Genomic DNA, 18,593 nt, shown 5'->3' with positions numbered 1-18,593 from the left:
ATGAGCAAATAAAACAATATAATCAACAAAGAAGAGTTTAGAAAGTATTTATCACTTGATGTGACTTCTCTCTTCTTTGTCAAGGATGCTTCTCTCTTTAAGGGTGGATGGAGCTCTTGATGACTCTTTGAATCTGCTCAACCACTTTCCTTTGATTCTTGAATGAAGCACTTGGATGAAGAAGATTAGGGCACTTTCTCTTTCTTGTGTACTCTTTGATATTCTTTGGAAAGGATGATCTATCTGATGAATAGTGCCACTTTAAATAGTTTCCTACATCTATTGGACAAGCCCCAATGGTTAGAATTCAAAAACTAGCCGTTACTCACTGTTGGAAGGACAAAAAGTACTTCTGCAGAACTAGCCGTTATGCTTCTGCCCGTGTTTGGGTCGGCTCAACCTGTCCTTGGGTCGACCCAACTTTCACTTGGGTCGACTCAAACTTTTCTTGGGTCGATCCTCTCAGAAACACAGAAATTTGCAATTCAGCCTTCCTTCACTTGGGTCGACCCAACCTTTCTTTGGGTCGACTCAAGGTTCAGTTGGGTTGACTCAACTTCTTCTTGGGTCGACCCTAACAGGATTTCCAGAGAACCTTTTCTGTCTTCTGTTCTGTCTTGCCTTTGGGTCGACCCACTCAGGGTTTGGGTCGACTCAAGCTTGGGTCGACTCAACTTTATCTTGGGTCGACCCTCTCAGTAAATCCAGAGAACCATTTTCTGAGTTGTTTGAGGATCTTGATGTTTGGGTCGACTCATGCTTTCCTTGGGTCGACCCAACTCACTGTTCATCTGTGCCATTTTTGCAGAAGTGTGCCAAATGCTTTCTTGATGTGCCGGGGTCGACCCAATCATCCTTTGGGTCGACTCAATCCACACTTTGCTGCATCTCAAGGTCAGATTCATTCATATAAAAATGTATCTATATCAATTTATACAAATATACTGAGAGTAATAGACTTATAAATGAAGTATCGATTTAACTTATAACATACTCTAGATAATTGCTTGTTAATCATCAAAATAACACTATCATCCTCAATCTCCCCCTTTTTGATGATTACAAAATAAAGAGTATGAGCCTATTGATACTTATCTTAAAATTAGTTTTAAAAGGGCTTAACTTGCTGAAATTCAGCTTTTCAAAATATAAGAGTGAAGTCTCCCCCTATATCATTCAAATGTTGCCAATTTGACTTTTTGAATTGCTCCCCCTTTCATTTATAATTCTTTAAAGATGAAACTCCAAAAATTTGAGTTAAAACATGAGTTTCAGGTTATGTATCGAGGTGTGAAAGGTGCGTGCCAAATTCTGAAATTCTATGTGCCAAATTCTGAAATTTGATAGAAATATTTGATTTGATCATTTTCATTGTTACAAATTGCTCTCCCTTGGATGTATATGATTTTCAATTTGTTTTACAAGTTATTTCTCTTTCTTTCTTTACTTCTCCTCTTATGGCTCTATCTTTACTTCTTTTCCTATTACTCTTTCTTTACTTCTCCCCCTTTTTGTTATCATCAAATAGGTGCATGGGAAAAGACACAATAAATAACAAACATTCAAACTTCATTGATCAAAATAGGAACATTTTAGTACATTCATGTCAAAAATAAAAGCAAATACAATGTTCCTCAGTCAAAGTTTAAAGATACATGATAAACACAAAATACATATGAGAACTAGATATCTAGCCTAGGCTCTAAACAGAAATGCTAATATCAGCCTAGGGAGTATCTAATGGCTGGGATCTAGTCCTCATCCTCCTAGTGTATGTGGCGAGGGGAGGTCGAGCCTGGTGAGACTGTGTCTGGCATGGAGCACGACGAGCTGGATGACTCTGTGCTGAAATCTCTGACTCAGCAGCCTGTGGCACAGATGGTCCATGGGTCTCTCTCTCTCCGGAGTGCTCCTATCTACTGCCTCAGATCACTGATCTCAGCAGACATGATGTCCAGTCAGCTCGTCAGCCCATCAGTAATAGTCCTCGCCTGAGCTGACATACTATCTAATCTGCTCATCAGCCCGTCAGTGATAGTCCTCACCTGAGCTGACATGATCTCAGTCATCCTACTCCAGAACTCATCTGTATCTCTTGGAGGAACAGATGACGATGGTCCAGCCTCCGAAGGTGCAGTAGGATGATCCATATGCTCCTCATCCTCAGGGATAGGGTCTCCATGATCTGGTGCATCACCCTCTGGTGCCTCACCCTGAATCCCTGCTCCAGTATTAATCCACTGCCCGTTCACTTTCTCATATTCCATGCGTATAAGTGTCCGTGCAGTGTATGTGTCAGTATGAAGCAGACTCCTGGATGCCTCCCCCTCGACAGATATACCGTGCTGTCGAAAAATCAACGTGAGTATCATACCATAAGGTAGTGATACTCTGGAGTTGCAGATTACTTTCCTCATCTGCTTCAGTATCATGGCCGGGAGATTCAGGGGAATACCCTGAATAATATACTCCATCACTACTAGATCTCGCTCTGTGATAAGATCGAATCTCCTGCTCTTTGGAAATAAAATTCTATTTATGATACTGAGCAATAATCTCATTTCAGCAGATAAAGAGCTTGCTATTACTTTTTCTGAGAAGTCAAAGTCCTCATTTTCCATAATCAACTGCAGAGCTCTCATCTTGTTTTCTGGCTTTTCCGGAGTGGCTCCTTCGCAGGGAATATGAAGTAGCTCACTCACTTCCCATTCCAGTTTTAAGGAAGGCATAGAACTCCCGAACTAATCCGGGGTAGATCATCACATCTAGGGAGCAAAGATACTCCCAACCTTGCCTTTGGATCCATTCCCTCAACCGGAATCCTTCTTGATCAAAGAACTCGGAATGGATCCTTCTCCCCATTGTAACTGGTCTCCCCGCAAATCTTGCAAGTATAACTGAGGGAGAAGGAGGAGGAGGTGGCTCCGCACGTGCCTCACGTTGTGGAGACACTGTAGATGGCTCCGTAGGTTGCCTTTCCTCACGTTGGATCCGTGAGACTCTTCCGGATCTCTTGGCTACGGCTCTTTTGGGTCCCATTTCTCCAAGATCTTAAGGTAATCTACTGTTTGGAGGAGTTTGGAGGAGTTTGGAGAGTGGAGAATAGAGTATTCAGAAGAGGACAAGGGCAAACAGTGCCCTAATAGAGCTCTCGGGTCCCCCTTTTAACAGTGGGGTCCCGACGTTGGGTTGACTCAACGTTGGGTCGACCCTAATCTGGGTTGGGTCGACCCAAGTGCAGAATTTTTCTTTTCTCTTCCTTTTTGTTTCTAAAAATTTTTCTTGCTTCCAATCCTTATAAATTCTTTTTGGGATAATGATACATGAGTAAGGAATCTATAGATAACAAGTATGACTCATGTTTCATGGGTTTTTTAAAATTGAAGGAATGTATCATGAGACTACTTGCTCCCTTTTATATTTCTTTAGTAAAAAGGATCACATATGCCTAATTCCCTCCTTAGCGTGCAGAATCTATCTTCACTCAAGGGTTTTGTAAATATGTCGGCTAATTGTTTTTCAGTGCATATATGTTCAATACATATGTTTTCATTTTGCACATGATCCCTAATAAAATGATACCCTATTTCTATGTGTTTGGCTTTAGAATGCTGAACTGGATTTTTAGTAAGATTTATGGCACTAGTATTATCACACTTAATAGGAATATTATCTAGCTTAACTCCATAGTCCTCTAGTTGTTGCTTAAGCCATAGTACTTGAGCACAACAACTACCAGCAGCTATATATTCAGCTTCAGCTGTGGACAGTGCCACTGAATTCTGCTTTTTGCTAAACCATGATACTAAGTTATTTCCTAAAAATTGACATGTGCCACTTGTGCTCTTCCTATCTAATTTGCATCCGGCAAAATCAGCATCTGAATATGCAAGCAAATCTAGACAGGAGTCTCTTGAGTACCATAATCCTATATTGGTAGTTCCTCTTAAATATCTAAGGATTCTTTTAACAGCACTTAAATGTGACTCCTTAGGATCCGATTGGTATCTAGCACATATTCCTACACTAAATACGATGTCGGGTCTACTAGCAGTAAGGTAGAGCAAGGATCCAATTAGTCCTCTATAGAGCTTAATATCAATACGCTTTCCTTTTTCATCTTTGTCTAACTTACTAGTAGGATTCATTGGAGTGCCTACTCCCTTATGATTTTCATTCCCAAACTTCTTTAGTATTTCCTTTGTATACTTAGTTTGATGAATGAAAATGCCTTCCTTAGTTTGTTTGATTTGTAATCCTAGAAAGAAACTTAGTTCTCCCATCAAACTCATTTCGAATTCTCCATGCATTAAATCAGCAAATTCTTTGCAAAGAGTATCATTTGTGGCACCAAAGATTATGTCATCTACATATATTTGTACCACTAATAGATTTTTGTCCTTTCTTTTGAGAAATAGAGTTTTATTTACATTTCCTCTACTAAAGTCATTATTAAGCAGAAATTTGCTTAATCGATCATACCAAGCCCTAGGTGCTTGCTTTAATCCATATAATGCCTTATGTAATTTCAACACATGATTTGGCAATTCATGATTCTCAAAATCAGGAGGTTGTTCTACATATACTTCCTCCTCAATAAAATCATTTAAGAATGCACTCTTCACATCCATTTGATACAATTTGAAATCCATGAAATATGCAAATGCTAGAAGTAATCTAATAGCCTCTAATCTAGCTACAGGAGCAAATATTTCATCAAAATCTATTCCTTCTTCTTGATTGTATCCCTTAGCTACAAGTCTAGCCTTATTTCTTATAACTAACCCATTTTCATCTAATTTATTTCTAAATATCCATTTTGTTCCAATTACTGAGTTATGCTTTGGTCTTTCAGTTAATGTCCATACTTTACTTCTTTTGAATTGATTTAATTCTTCTTGCATGGCATTTATCCAATTAGTATCTTTTTCTGCTTCTTCATAAGTCTTAGGTTCTAATTGTGAAACAAAAGCAAGATAATCATTTAAGTTCTAAGAGATGATCGAGTTCTTACCCCTTGAGATGGATCACCAATGATTAAGTCTTTAGGGTGTCCATATGCATACCTCCATTCCTTTGGCAAGCTTTGGGATTGTGGTGGCACGCAATCATCTCCCTTATCTTGAATTGGCACGTCATCAATATTCAACTTTTCAAAGTCGATAATTTCTGTATCATCATCAACAATATTTTCTTTCCTAGCAGACTCACTATCAGACTCATCAAATATAATATTGACTGACTCTTCCACTACTAGAGTTCTTTTATTGAATACTCTGTATGCCCTGCTAGATGTGGAGTATCCTAAGAAGATACCTTCATCTGACTTGGCATCAAATTTACTTAGATCCTCCTTGCCATTGTTTAAGATGAAACATCTACATCCAAATACTTTAAGATATTTAGCAGTTGGTTTCTTATTCTTCCAAAGTTTATAAGGAGTTTTCTTGGTTATTGGTCGTATTAAAACTCGATTTAGAATATGGCAAGCAGTGCTTATAGCTTCAGCCCAAAAGTACTTTGGAAGATTTGACTCACACAACATCGTGCGTGCCATTTCTGCCAATGTCCTATTTTTTCTTTCAACAACCCCATTTTGTTGAGGCGTTCTAGGTGCTGAAAATTGATGTGAAATACCATTTTTAGTACAAAATTCTTCAAAGTGTTGATTTTCAAATTCAGTACCATGATCACTTCGAATTGCTACTAAGGTGAGTTTCTTTTCATTTATGATATTATTATATAGTTTCAAGAATTCTGAAAATGCTTCATTCTTATGTGCCAAAAATGAAACCCATGTATATCTTGAAAAATCATCAACAATAACTAGTCCATACTTCTTTCCTCCTAGACTCGCAGTTCTAGTGGGTCCAAATAAATCCATGTGTATAAGTTCAAAAGGCCTAGTTGTTGATACTATATTCTTTGATTTGAAAGATGATTTAGTTTGTTTTTCCAAAGAACATGGTCCACAGATTTTGTCCTTTTCAAAAATCAATTTTGGCACATCCTTTATTAATTCCTTCTTGACTAGTTTTGAGATTAATTCCATACTGGCATGTCCTAGTCTACGATGCCAAAGCCAACTTGTTTCATTTTTCTTTTCTTCATTAGTAATTAAGCATAATCCATTTTTCTTGCCTAAATCATGAAGATCTACCAAGTAAATATTTCTTTGCCTTTGTCCTACAAGTACAATGCTATTATCTTTAGGATTTGTGATTATGCATACAGATGCTTCAAATGTGACTTTAAATTCTTTATCACAAAATTGACTTATACTAAGCAGATTATGTTTCAATCCTTTAACTAATAAGACATTTTCTATAAAAATAAATGGAGTAATGAAAATTTTACCCTTTCCAATGATATGCCCTTTACCATTGTCTCCATAGGTTACTACTCCACCCTTCTTTGATTCTAAGGTGACAAATTGATCTACGTCACCGGTCATGTGTCTTGAACAGCCGCTATCTAGATATCATCGTTTTTTCACTTTATCAGCTGCAAGACACCCCTGCAATCAAGATCAAGAAAGAGCTTTAGGTACCCAAACTATGTTGGGTCCTTTAGGGTTAGTACTTGATGTTCCTTTTGGAACCCAAACTTTCTTGAATTTAATCTTTTGATTATTACTTAATTTGTTTTGACTGGACTTTCTATAGTTACATTCATATGCTCTATGTCCTAATTTATTGCAGCAATGACAAGTAATATTTTCATTTTTAGCTTTTACAAAAATGTTCTTTAAGAATTTTTGTTTTCTATTTGTTTTATATCCTAAACCAGCCTTATCATATACAGCTTTTTGACTATCAAGAATCATATTTAGTTTGGTAGAACTAAGTGTAAACTTATCTACCAAGAATTTATATTTTTCAGCATCTTCTTTTAACTTGATATTTTCAGCAATTAGATTCTTAGTTTCGTTTGTAAGTTTCCTACTTAATGTTTCATAGTTATGAGATAGTTTTAACTTATCTTTGACAAGAGATTGATTTTCTTCTTTTAGAACTTTACTTTTATTGATTAGTTTCTTATGTTCTTCCATGAGTTCTAAGAATGCATCATGTAATTCATCAACAGTAAAATCACAGTCAAGTTCAGAATCTACCTCATCGTCATTGGCCATATGACATATTTGGGCCGTCTCTTGATGATCTTCCTCTTCCGAACTTGACTCCTCACTTTCACTCCATTCAGCCATGAAGTTCTTCTTTTTCAGTTTTCTTGCCATCCATTTCGAATCTGGGCAATCTATCTTATAATGCCCGGGTTTGTTACACTCATAGCAAATAGGAGTTTCATTTTCCTTTTCTTTGTCCTTACCCTTTTATTTGCTTGAGCTACCTTTGAGGAAGGGTTTCTTTCTATAAAATCTATTCTTACCTCTCATAAATTTTCTGAATTTTCTTCCAAGTATAGCCATCCCTTCTTCATTAAATTCATCATCATCTGAATCTTCCGATTCAGTTTGTTGTTTAGGGGTGGTAGTCTTTAGGGCAATGGGCTTTCTTCTCTTAACCTCATCTTCTGAATTTTGCCTCATTGTCAACTCATGGGTCATGAGTGATCCTAGAAGCTCCTATAATTACAGTGTGTTGAGGTCCTTAGCTTTCTGAATTGCGGTTACCTTGGCCTCCCAAATTTTTGGTAGAGACCTGAGAATTTTTCGCACCAATTCAGAGTTAGTGTAAGACTTTTCCAAACTCTTAAGCCCATTTATAATTTCAGTAAAACGAGTAAACATATCAGTTATGGACTCAGTAGATTCCATTTTAAACAATTCATACTTGTGTACTAATATGTTTATTTTTGACTCCTTAACTTGATTGGTCCCTTCATGAGTGACCTCAAGTTTGTCCCAAATTTCTTTAGCAGTAATGCAAGTAGATATTCTATTAAATTCACTTACATCTAATGAGCAATAAAGTACATTTATAGCTTTTGCATTTAACTGTGCCAATCTTCTATCACTTTCATTCCAATCCATTTCTGGTTTGGGTATGATAGTGCCCTGTATATTAAGTGTGGGTGTGTGAGGTCCTCTAGTTATGATGTACCATAATTCATAGTCTGAAGCTTGAATGAATATCCTCATCCTAGCTTTTCAATATGTGTAGTTTGTGCCATTAAATAGAGGTGGTCTATTTGTGGATTGACCCTTACTCATAGAACATCCCACTTGGGTTGTCATGATCTTTAACTCTTAATTGTGAGATCAATGAGTACTATTGGAGCACCTTGCTCTGATACCACTTGTTGCCCAAGGTGACAAGCCAAGAGGGGGGGTGAATTGGTTTTTTTTAATTTTAACTATCTTTCTTGTGTTAAATGATGAGTTAGTAAACTTAAACAAATCACAATACAAACAACAAGAAGTATAGTGGTTCGGTGCTCTCCTTAGCACCTACGTCCACTCCCCAAGCGACCCCTTGGGAATTCACTATAATTCCGCGGATTACAGTTGGATTGTTTTCCGGGCTCACAATCCAAAAACCTTTACACTTTGGTTTTTCCGGTTCACCAAAAACCTATGTTGGTTTTACGGGCTCACCAACGAACCTATGTTGGTTTTTCGGGCTCACCAACGAACCTTTACAATTGATTTTCCGGGTTCACCAATCAACCTATTCTGTTGGTTTTGCGGGCTAACCAACCAACCTTTACAAGTACTTTAACAAATAAAGAAAGAAGATTTAAACTCCTAGATGAGCAAATAAAACAATATAATCAACAAAGAAGAGTTTAGAAAGTATTTATCGCTTGATGTGACTTCTCTCTTCTTTGTCAAGGATGCTTCTCTCTTTAAGGGTGGATGGAGCTCTTGATGACTCTTTGAATCCGCTCAACCACTTTTCTTTGATTCTTGAATGAAGCACTTGGATGAAGAAGATTAGGGCACTTTCTCTTTCTTGTGTACTCTTTGATATTCTTTGGAAAGGATGATCTATCTGATGAATAGTGCCACTTTAAATAGTTTCCTACATCCATTGGACAAGCTCCAATGGTTAGAATTCAAAAACTAGCCGTTACTCACTGTTGGAAGGACAAAAAGTACTTCTGCAGAACTAGCCGTTATGCTTCTGCCCGTGTTTGGGTCGGCTCAACCTGTCCTTGGGTCGACCCAACTTTCACTTGGGTCGACTCAAACTTTTCTTGGGTCGATCCTCTCAGAAACACAGAAATTTGCAATTCAGCCTTCCTTCACTTGGGTCGACCCAACCTTTCTTTGGGTCGACTCAAGGTTCAGTTGGGTCGACTCAACTTCTTCTTGGGTCGACCCTAACAGGGTTTACAGAGAACCTTTTCTGTCTTCTGTTCTGTCTTGCCTTTGGGTCGACCCACTCAGGGTTTGGGTCGACTCAAGCTTGGGTCGACTCAACTTTATCTTGGGTCGACCCTCTCAGTAAATCCAGAGAACCATTTTCTGAGTTGTTTGAGGATCTTGATGTTTGGGTCGACTCATGCTTTCCTTGGGTCGACCCAACTCACTGTTCATCTGTGCCATTTTTGCAGAAGTGTGCCAAATGCTTTCTTGATGTGTCGGGGTCGACCCAATCATCCTTTGGGTCGACTCAATCTACACTTTGCTGCATCTCAAGGTCAGATTCATTCATATAAACAATGAAATGTATCTATATCAATTTATACAAATATACTGAGAGTAATAGACTTATAAATGAAGTATCGATTTAACTTATAACATACTCTAGATAATTGCTTGTTAATCATCAAAATAACACTATCATCCTCAAATCTGCATGCTGAAAATTTCAGCAACCTGAAATTTCAGCACGCAGAAAATCCAGAAAGCATAATTCTTTTAAAAATCAGATTAAAAATATGGTAATAAATCCTTAAGTCCTAATCATGCTCCCTAGAACTATGGCTCTGATACCACTGCTGAGATACGTCCCGTTCGATGCGATGTTCGCAGCGGAATTCGAATGGAATGTCGTTCATCGTATGAACGTGCCTCGGATCGTAGAATTCAAAAAAAAATTTGGATTCAAATACAGAAGATCTTTGAACTCATTAGGGAGGAAAGATTAGGATCTGAGGAGGGTTGATTAAGATTCATAAAACTGAAACAAAAATCAAAAGTTATAAATTTGAAGATCTCATCTTCAAAAATTCTGCAGGTGTAGAACACCGCAGCTTGATGATCTATTCTAGGTTCTTGTTTGAGCCGCACAATTGTCCGGCCTTTACAAGTATACATGAGGATCTAATCATCTAAGAATAGGTCTTACCGGAGTGCTAGCTCCTTGCAAAGATCTCTCATGACTATCATAATATTGCAAGATAAAAATCTGCAGCATACCTCTTTGAAGAAGAACGCTTTCTTCTTCAACCTTGCTCGCAATGGAGAAAGATGAGGGATGAAGCTTTAAGCGTGGATCTTCCTTTCCTTGCTCCCGTGGATGAAGAGGAAGACAAGGTCCCTTTGCTGCCGTGGAGAAGGAAGGAAGAAGAGAAGGAGAGAGGAGACGTGGGAGGAAGAGGATAGAATTGATTCATAATGTCTCCCTTGCTACCCTTTTATAGATTGGGTTTAGGGCTTCTCCTAATCTTATTAGAAATATGGGACTATAACCTACCCTTGGATTAATGCTAAGTGTCCAATCCTTGTGCTCATAGATGCATGACATGTGTCCACTTAATCAATTGATTAATTTTCTAATCACATTAGGATTCCTAATCTCATTAGAAAAATTAATTAATTTGGGAGCATGCATCCTACGATGCCATGTAGACTTTAAAGTCCGTATAGTGTGAACATGACTTAAGTCATATTCATTCTACGACGACATATGGTTTTTAAAATCCGCACAAACCTTGGTTTAATCAAATTGACCCAATCATGAACCCAAATCAATTTGGGTCGAACCCAATTTAATTTGGCTCATTAAATCAGCCCAATTGCAATCCATTTGCAATCAATTCCACTTAATTCTTCTTCCATTAACTCACTAACACTTAGTGGGTTAATTCAATCATCAATCATATTGATGATTGATTTCTATTGTGATTCACAATCACAATTATGATAGTCTGACTAATTAAATCCTCTATGTGTGTAACCCCGTAGGTTCTATTCTGACTGGTAGTGAGACATATTGAAATCTCCATCTCAATATCACTGAAACTCTTTTCAGTGGACTGAAACGATTTCAATTCTACTTTCAGGATTCACTGATCACCAAGTGAATGCCTTCGAGTCTCACAATCCACTAGTGACACCTAGCAGTATGTGGTGGCAATCCAGCAGAATGAAATATCTGAACTTCTAGGTACAGTTAGTGTATGATACAGTTTCTCTATCATTAATCCCGACGTGATGGAGGTTATGGATATCTCGTCAAACCCCATCGTCCGTCATATGTCAAATTTATACGACTTCCAGTTCGAGATATGAAAAACTCTTTTTCCAAAATATCTGGCTAGAAATTTATCGAACTTAGTCTCATAAATCACATAGGATCACTCCTAATCTATCAAAGTCGATAGATCCCATCTAGATGCAACTCTATTCCAAAATAAACCTACTGTAGCCAATCCGCACTAAAAGGATCCGAATGGCTAGGACCTAAGTTCACATGCTCGTCAAACTACAGCAATCTCATAGTGAATCGCTGAGGCATCGTAGGTCAAAGAACCAGTCATACAACTGCAGCATAAGTAGTCACTGACGAGTGGATAGACATCCATGTGACTACTATCTTGGTCACGCTCAGTACTTTATTCTCTAACAAGTACTTGCATAATCACTCTAGTGTCTCTATACCGTGGACTCGAGATTCGTCCATCTGACTAAGTGATCTATGCACTAATCTTAGTGGATCGATCACCGTCCTTCGTGATGGATCCATCGATCAGGAGTATTTAGAAATTAATCCCTAATGACATATGCCTTAAATTCTCAACTCCTTGAGAATATGTGTCATCATCTATTAATTTCTTGGACGATTTGTGGACACATACAAACATGAATGAAAAATAAATTGCCCAATCTTATTTATTAATAAGAGTCAAATTACAAATTTGTGCCCCAGATTACAAATATGCGTCAGCCACGTTGGCTTCTAGGGCATACTTCTAACACTATCCAGAATCCTGACGATGGAAGTACTCAGTATCAAACTCCTTGGTAGGTTCTTCAACCTCTCCCTTGGAATGTTTCCATGCACCTGAAACCAGAAAACATCAATCATTGTAATGGAGAGGAGCTGAAGAACCACCAGATTGACTTAGAAACATGACAGTTGGGCAGAAAAAAAGAGGTTAGGACTTAGGAAGATATATATATGGAACAATATTCCATGTATAGGCACATCATTGGTTTCTTTCGCAATGAGTAAAACCTACCAAAAGTAAGTTATACAGGACCATATAAGTGAAAGTGCCTAAGTATTATCGATTGATGCCATTACAAACTAACTTAATAATGATAGGCTCAACATTATTAACTATAAGAAAAAAATTTTGTTCATGTATGCAATACTATTTTATTGAGTAGAAAATAATTGCATCTATGCTAATCCTTTTTACTCAGTAGTGATATCTCTTAAATTTATTAGAATGTATCTACTACTGTTTTTTCTAAATATACTACTACTAAAGCATACATAGGCCAAGATTAGGAATATAGTTTTGATAATAATATATGATAAAGTTTAACAGCTGCAAAGGACTCATGCTAAAGTTTGTTCATTGGGTGGCAAGCTGCTATGTGCAAAGGCAACATTCCGGTGTGAATAGCATTTTGGTGGATGCATGTTTTCTACCATATATGTCATGCCGCAATCCGAGATCGCGAGCCAGGGGGCGCGGCAACTACCACACACTCGTAGGGAACTCTCCCCACGAGTATGCAGGCATCTAAACTTGATATTATCAATATGTAGCGGAACAATTTAAACTAATAATATGTAACCTTTATTTTATTAACCAACTCAACTTACAATATGTCACAATTCTAACATTAGTCTAAGGTAATACATCAATTTAAATAAATTCTAATATAAGATAACTTATGCCACAGTTCTTCTAGTCGCTCTTCCATATTATAAAAAAAATTTCGGTAGGCTAGTTTTCTGAATCTGAAAAAAATAAGAAATTGTATAATGAGCTAAACAACCAAGTAAGTAATAAATGCTTTAGCTAGCTAAATCAGGCAATCAAATAGATAATAATATACAGAAAATAAATGTATATGCAATACTATTATATAGATCAAATCTTTCTTAAAATATTAGATTCCGTTTTTGAATTCAAATTCTTTTCAAATACTTAATTCATTTTATCGATCTCGAGCTGTGACCACATGTTCTCTATGGTAATAATACCAACTAATCTTCTTGCGGTGAGCGGCACATTATCTTGCAGCAAAGTCCTTCATAACCGCTTATCTGCTAGTTGTATATCACTAATCATCTTGGACAGGACTTTCAGGATAAAACATGTGCCAACGTATTAACCCCCATTGGCGGGGTCCTCAACATAGCTAGGTCAAAATTCAATTAGTTCTAGGTTTCATATTCTAGTTCCAAAATCATAAGGTATCAAATCAATTAATCAAATCCATAATAAGATCATATATCATTATAATATTCTAAAATAATATATTTCGTAATAATATACTATCCATCAAATTCATGCATCATGAATAACACCGCTCAAAGTCATGAATATAAAATAATTTAATGATTGCTGATAAATCTAGAAAAAGGTTGCATTACTTACCTTGAATGCAATCCAACTAACAGATCCAATAAATTTCAAAAATCTTTCTCAAATTTTGGTATTTAAAAATTATATTTTTAATTAGAATTTATCATGATTATTTCAAGAATAGAATCCTAATTCCAATACTTTCACACGGCTAACCAGGCGGGAGTGCCCAACACTTCGGTCGGTTTGATCAAAATAAAATTCATCGAATCATATTCGAAGTAGGGCACAAATAATTCAACAAAGATTGGGGTGATTAAATCTAATATTATTTAGTAAGGACCAGGATGGAGCTGACACACCGCCCAACGACTCTAAATTAGGACCCTTCATCAGAGTTAATTCAAAATCACTGTAAAGAGTCCCTACTGGATCCAACTACCCAAGAGATAGTAGAGAGAGAAAGTTCGGATAAAGAGAAAGTCTAGGTAGAGAGAGAAAATCTAGTAAAGAGAGAATCTAGCAAGAGAGAGAATCTCAGACTGAGTTCAGTCAGGGGTTTGGATTTGGTTGTCAATGGCATAATCAACCTCGATCAATTAACATGTCTGGCCATGAATCAAGAGAAAGAAAGTCCAACAAGAGAGAGAAAAGAGAAAGAGAGAGGAGAGAGGAGAGAGAAACAAGAGAGAGCCTCTCTCTTCTTCCTCTCCAAAATAGGGGATCCACCCCCTTCCTTCTCGATCGAAGCCAGGGGCGGCTAGCCCCGATGGCTGCAGGTGGTGGCCAGGTAGGTTTGGCCAACCTCGACAGCCAACGACGACGAACAAAGCTGGTGGCGAGAGAACATGGGCTGAGACAAAGAACCCTATTTCGGATCAAATCTCGGCTATTAGCCGGCTCAAAACCACGACGAATCAAGGCTAAGTTCCAATATATTAAATCTATTGATTATTGGTTTAGGGCATAATTAAAGTTGAATAATATTGTTGTATATAATATTGATGGGAACATTAGATTATTTTACTTCCTTCCACTTGGATTCAATTTTGATAGAAGCTCTTAATATGTAATGCGCTTCAAAATAGAGGGTAGTGCCCTTCCGCAAATGCCAAATGTTCAAATCTTAGTAAAGATCGGAGGTCATTTGGTACAATGACTAAATCTTATAAATTTAGTAAACCAGTACATTTCTTCTGCTTGTTATCAATTTCATTACTGATTTTCCTTCTAAATCTAAAATGAATATTATATTTTGTTTTCTCTTAAATTGGATCTAAACCTAGTCCTAACCTAATTCAGACCTAAATGTAATCTATATAGTTCAGGTCATATGTGGCTCAACCTAGCATGGATGACCTAATAATTCCAAAATATTTTACATGGTCTTAAATCATATTTTGATAAGCTAATGAGTTGGATTCAGACCTAAAGTCATGCACTTATAACAAAAACTGGCTTCGTTATGATCAACGCAAGCCTACTGGTCATCAAGACATTTCATTGCAGCCAGTGCCGGCTCGAGCCTTAGGCGACCGAGGCGGTCGCCTAAGGCCCCCGGCCCAAGGAAGGCCCCCACGGGCCACCACCCACTTGTTTTTTTTTTATTCCAGCTCAGGGCTATCGCGGAGGGGACTGGCTATGCCTATGGCTATGGGCTATCAGCTATGGAGGGAGTGGCCGAGTGGCGGAGTGGGCAGCGGGTTTGGGCGGCGGCGACGCGACGTAAAACGGTGAAAGGCTGAGGCCGACTGCGGCGACTGGCGACGGGCGACGGGCGATGGCGTGGTCGGTGGTCGAGCGGTCGAGTCGTCGACACTCGACAAGCAACGGGCAAGTGGGCAACGGCTTTTTCCTCCCCGGCTCCCCCCTTCTCTCCGACAGTCCGACTCTCCCCTTCTCTGCCTTTTTAATGCCGGAACCTTCTCCGGTTCTCGGCACTCGGTCTCGGCACTCGGCAGGGCAGATCGGCTATTCGGCTTGCAAAACCCTCTCTAGCTCTCTGCTCTCCTCGCCGACGTCCAGTCCACTATGCGTCCGTGCAGAGTCCCGTGACTTCCGTCCTCTCCTCGGCGTCCAGCGTCCTCGCCGACTCCGAGTCGCCGTCCTCGGCTCCTCCGACATCCGACTCCGCGGCGACCGAGGGCCGAGGCGGTGAGGCCTCAGTCCCATCCTCTTCTCGCCGACGTCGCCGACTCGCCGTCCTCGGCCTCCCATGAGGCTGTGACCGGCGCCGGCGGTGGCCCCGTCCTCTCCTCAGACCTCAGCTCCTCCGCCGCTCCGGCCGGCGGCCTCCTCGTCCTCGGGGTTCCCGGTTCCCAAATCCCAAGTCCCGACGGCCGACGGACCCGACACTCGACCTCCTCCCAGCTCCCACTCCCAGGCTCCCAGTCCCACGGTCCCACCGGGCCACCTCCCGAGGTTCGGCTGTTCCCAAATCCCAGTTCCCACTGTGGCACTGTGCCACTGTCTACAGTCCACTGATCCCGATTCCCCAATCCCACTGAGGTGAGTAAGTAACTGTAGTATGTGGTTACTTAGTTTATTAATTATTTTTTGGTTTAATTAAATTATATGTAGTTAAGTAATTAATTTAAAATTTGTTATTTTTTGGTTCAATTGTAGATTGGTTGTGACTTCACTACTTCAGCGGTTCGGCACTATTCGGCCTCTTCTCGCTGTCAAGTTCGGAACTATTCCACCTCTTCTCGACACAATTAAGTTCGACACTACTTGTCGGGACCCGAGTTTGTTTTTCTTGACACAATTAAGTTTTATCATTTTTAACTTTTTATATTTTGATTTGTTTGTGGTGGTTTTTTAATTGCTTAGTTTGATAATATTATTTATAGATTAAAATGTCTAATAGAAAATATGACTCTGGGTATGAAAAACTCAAAAAAAAAAGAAAAATCAATAAACTCATTCAATCTCAAAAAGGAGCTCTAGATAGATTTGTTGTTACAAACAAACATAACACTACATCAAATTCAACTCAAGAATTAGCAATAGAACAGGCACCCGAAATAGAGTTAAAAAATGAGATTGCCAGTGAAACAATATCTAGTGAAGAACACAATGGAGAATCAGATGGAGATAGGATAAACAAGGAAAAAGATTGTGAAACTAGTTCTATTCCTACAAATTTATATGATCCTGGTCAATGGAAAATAATTGATACAAAATTTAGAGATCTAATAGTGGAAAGAGGTCCAATTAGGGATTATGATTTTTATTTTTCTAAGGATGAAAACAATAGACACTTTTCTACGATATATTATATTCGTAAGTTACCTAATGGTGAAAAACATGATAGAAAATGGTTAGTGTATTCGAAAGATTTGGATAGAGTATATTGTTTTTGCTGTAAATTATTTGATTCAAAGTCTAGCACGAGTCAATTAGTCAATGAAGGAAGTAGGGATTGGAAAAATCTAGGTATCAAGCTTAAAAGTCATGAAACAACTAATGAACATATCATTAGCATGAATAGGTGGATTGAGTTAGAAGTGAGATTGCTAAAAAATAATACAATTGATAAAAATCTCCAAGAACAAATAAACCAAGAGAAGGATCATTGGAAAAAAGTTCTATTTAGAATTATTGCTGTCGTAAAAAATCTTGCAAAAAATAATTTAGCATTTCGAGGAAAGAATGAAAAGATCTATCAAAGCAATAACGGAAATTTTCTAAGTTTTATTGAAACGATTGCAGAATTTGATCCAATAATGCAAGAACATATTCGACGCATTCAACATGGTGAAATTTACAATCATTATTTAGGTCATAATATTCAAAATGAATTGATTCAAATGTTAGCATCTGAAATTAAAGCTATAATACTTAAAAAGATTAAAGAAGCAAAATATTTTTCTGTAATACTTGATTGCACTCCTGATGCAAGCCATCAGGAACAAATGACCCTAGTTTTAAGATGTGTAGATACTTCAACAAGTTCAGTAAAAGTAGAAGAATATTTTTTAGAATTTTTAGAAATAGATGATACCTCTGGAAAGGGCCTTTTTAATGAACTTATAAATATAATAGAAAAACATAAACTTGAGGTTAATGATATAAGAGGACAAGGGTATGATAATGGATCTAATATGAAAAGAAAACATCAAGGTGTACAAAGAAGATTATTAGATATAAATCCTAGAGCATTTTACACACCATGTGGATGTCATAACTTGAATTTAGTATTATGTGATACTGCTAACTCGTGTCCTAAAGCTATATCTTTTTTTGGAGTGATACAACGAATTTATACCTTATTTTCTTCTTCTACAAAACGATGGAAAATTTTACAAGATAATATATCCACATTAACTCTTAAACCCTTGTCACAAACACGTTGGGAAAGTCGTATTGAAAGTGTCAAAGCAATTAAAAACCAAGCTCCTAAAATAAGAGACGCTTTAGTTCAATTAGCGGAAACTAGTGAAGATCCTAAAATAAAGAGTGAAGCCACATGTTTAGCTACATATGAGATTGAAAATTTTGAATTTTTATTAGGCATGAATATTTGGTATGATATATTGTTTGCTGTTAACTCAGTTAGTAAGATTTTACATCTGAAGACATGCATATTGATATTGCTATAGATCAATTAAAAGGTCTTCTTTTTTATTTGAAAAGTTATAGGAAAAATGGATTCATGAATGCTTTGAATTCATCTAAAGAAATTGCAAATGAAATGGAAATAGAACCTATATTTCGTGAAAAACGTGTGATCCATAGAAAAAAATATTTTGATGAAAATAATGATGATGAGATAACAAGATCAGCTGAAGAATCTTTTAGAATTGATTACTTTTTATATATAGTAGATCAAGCTATTTTTTCAATTCAAAATAGGTTTGAACAATTTACCGTATATGAAAATATTTTTGGTTTTTTGTTTAATTTTAGAAAGT

At 37.7% G+C, this 18,593-nt stretch overlaps 1 long non-coding RNA gene across 1 annotated transcript; it reads left to right on the top strand.

Moving 5' to 3' along the window:
- The first annotated feature begins 16,062 nt into the window (after window positions 1-16,062).
- LOC120104784 lies at window positions 16,063-16,471 on the top strand. Its single transcript, XR_005507145.1, has 2 exons — window positions 16,063-16,185; window positions 16,303-16,471. It is a non-coding gene; the product is annotated as an uncharacterized LOC120104784 (long non-coding RNA).
- Window positions 16,472-18,593: the final 2,122 nt, after the last annotated feature.

Source organism: Phoenix dactylifera, unplaced genomic scaffold (genome assembly GCF_009389715.1).
Source record: "Phoenix dactylifera cultivar Barhee BC4 unplaced genomic scaffold, palm_55x_up_171113_PBpolish2nd_filt_p 000101F, whole genome shotgun sequence".
Lineage (NCBI taxonomy): Eukaryota > Viridiplantae > Streptophyta > Magnoliopsida > Arecales > Arecaceae > Phoenix > Phoenix dactylifera.
This window is presented reverse-complemented; position numbering and strand designations above follow the sequence as displayed.